Raw genomic sequence first — 2,915 nt, forward strand, 5'->3', positions numbered from 1 at the left:
TATTCCGTTTGAAATAAGTTTTCTACAGGTACAGCCAAACTTGCAAACCAAATCTTTGTATCTATGGAAGAATTTAGGACAGGTTTTAAGTAATTTGTGGTAACGAAATCCCTGACTTAACAATTTACTAGTAATACATAGATTACGTTTATTGAAATCCAAAACGTCACTACACACACGAGCATAGCGAACGATTTGGGATGTATAATTAAGACTTTTGACCTAAACGGTCAATTTCAAGATAATGCCATTTGTCGAGAAACAATGCGATTAGTACGGAGGTAAAATTTGTATAATTGTCATGATCAATAATATATCAGAAGTCCTAGCTTTGGATCTCCCCCTACGACAGTCCCGTGTTTGTACAGCACACCCACAGTGTGGGAACGCAAGCTTCTTGATAAAATTCTGTGTATAGGAACATGACGTTTAAATCCATTCCTTCAATAAATCGATCGCTTGCTGATTCTGTTCTTGTTTTTGAACTTTCAAATTTTATAATTCACATAGGCCTACGTAGATTGATTACAAATGTCCTATATTTTATCGTTATGGTGTATGTAGCACAACGATAAGACAATTAGAAACAGTCACTTTTAACACCATATGTTGCTTATTTGAATTTATAGTACTTTCATATAAAACATTGATTATCAGAATGGTTGGAAATATGAATACCAATGAATCGTGTGTTCATCTTAGATCGGATAATTATGCCCCCGCAACTGAAAATTGGGGGTCATATTGTTTTACCCCAGTACGCCCGTCCTTCCGTCTGTCCTTCCGTCCGTCCGTCCCATTATGGGTATATAGTTATTCTAGATAACTCCTCCTACAGTTTAAATGCTAGGAAGTTTTCACTTTGCTGGCTGCTTGTACATATATTGAAGGTGTGCATGTGGTCAGGGTTTAGATTTTTATTAGCATTTGCTCTTTTGGGGGATAGTTGAACTTCGTCATTTTTGGAGTATATACTTGCATAAGAGGTGCATAGCGTTTCCGGATAACTCCGTCTACAGTGAACCATAGACCTATGTGCTCCCATGCTCAACTTTGTGTACTTTAAAATAACACTTTGCATCTGCGGGGGCATCATTTGTGTCTTCCCAGACACAACAATATCTAAAAGAAAGTCCTACATTGACTTTCACTGTAAAAATTGTGCTTAGAATTTAAACGTGTTGCAAGACTTATGTGCTTAGGAAAGTGTTTAATTTCTAAACATAAAAAAATAAACATGTTTTGGCTCTAAGCACTTCGCAATAAACATGTTTTGGCTCTCAGCACTTTTCAATAAACATGTTGCTGTGCTAAACATGTTTAGCTACTTTGTCAAGTATATAAAGCTAAACGTGTTTAAATTCTAAGCACTTTCAATATTTAGCCACTTTCCTAAACACGTTTAGAATTACAACACATTTAGGCCGAATACGGCATTCATATCACGTGCTAATTTTTGAGCGGGAAGAAGAAACAAAGAACCCGAAGTCAAAGGCCACGCTGTTTACTTCTGACCATAACTGACCGTAACTTGACTGTTTCAGAAAGGTAAGGAGCTATGATTATACTGTCTTTTATTTTGTACTGCCAATTTTAAATGATTATTGATAGTTATAAGCATTATTTACAAGTACACTACCGTATAGTCAATGCAGGAGAGAAAAGGGGGTACCATCCCACGAAACAAGTGCTTGTAAGAGCTTTAAGTGTCTAAACTATCTTGTGTATAGATGATAAGAGTTGTTTATTGTTCTATCATGCAAGTTTGCATTTATTTTTTTATTTATATATGTTCTTGGAAAGGAGTTTGTGAGGATAATTTTCGTTCGGTACTCCTCGGCAGATTATAATGGAACATGAAGGGTAGCGGAATCTGCCGAGTCTTATCAGGATGAGGTGCATCATTCGCAAATCCAGTGAAATATCGAGTTCATTGTTTTCGTAAGCACTTCCGATATGCACAATCAACATTTCCTCAAAATAAATAGAAAGATGCTTGTTTATTTCAATAGTTATAAGCGGTTGTGATTTTTTTTATAATTTTATTGATATGTATTGTTTTATTCTAGATGAGAGAAGTGCAGAGGAAATCATCATTTGTCTTGGCATGCTAAAAGAGGAGATAAAGAACAGTAGCAAATATGCTGCTAGGTAAGAATCAAAAGTGTATTTGATTTTAAAAATGCCAATATATATTTGATCAAATGAATAATATTATGCATGAAAAGAAGTTTTATATTAAAAAATATCAATTGATTCATCAGTAAATTTATGTTTTTATACCACGGTCCTAATGTTGTTATCTGGATCTTAAATCATGCTTTTACTTTTTGGTGTTGTAGTTCGTATTCTTATATTTTTAGATTAATTCTACTTAGTTGCTTATCAATATTTTCTATATTTCAGGCCATTGACCAGCAGTTGGGTACTAAGAAAGGAGAAGCTCTTATTGACTTGTAAAATGAAAACAGGACATTTTCAAAATGTTTTGTTGTAGGGATGGGGTACAAGTAGAAGATTGGTCAATATTATGTACATACCTTGATATGAATTTATTTTTGATTGTGTTCAATGATAAACTGGAAATAAATCATAAAATAAATTCTTTTGTTTTATATGTTGTAATTTTGTTTTTAAAGCTAGAATTCGTATAATGATAATTTCATTTCAAAAGTTCTAGACTGTTTTACGAATATTTGAAATGAAGAAAAAATGCAATAGTCGAATGACGTGAATTGAATTAAAGAAAAAACTCATTGAGATTGAAAAGGTATTGGTCGCATTCAATTTGATATGGAAATTCCAGTTTGATGCATTGGCTCCTTTGTTTTATTGAGAGCTATCATACGTTTTACAGTCAAGCCTTCCGGAGTATTAGTTTAATTGGGGCCTAATGAAGTAACGGCTTCTCACAA

General features: G+C 33.7%; 1 long non-coding RNA gene across 1 annotated transcript; it reads left to right on the forward strand.

Annotated features, from left to right (window-relative positions):
* Positions 1-1,264: 1,264 nt before the first annotated feature.
* LOC127723785 (uncharacterized) lies at positions 1,265-2,531 on the forward strand. The gene is made up of 3 exons (XR_007992250.1): positions 1,265-1,548; positions 2,070-2,151; positions 2,407-2,531. It is a non-coding gene; the product is annotated as an uncharacterized LOC127723785 (long non-coding RNA).
* Positions 2,532-2,915: the final 384 nt, after the last annotated feature.

This window comes from Mytilus californianus, unplaced genomic scaffold (assembly GCF_021869535.1).
Source record: "Mytilus californianus isolate M0D057914Y unplaced genomic scaffold, xbMytCali1.0.p SCAF_13, whole genome shotgun sequence".
Lineage (NCBI taxonomy): Eukaryota > Metazoa > Mollusca > Bivalvia > Mytilida > Mytilidae > Mytilus > Mytilus californianus.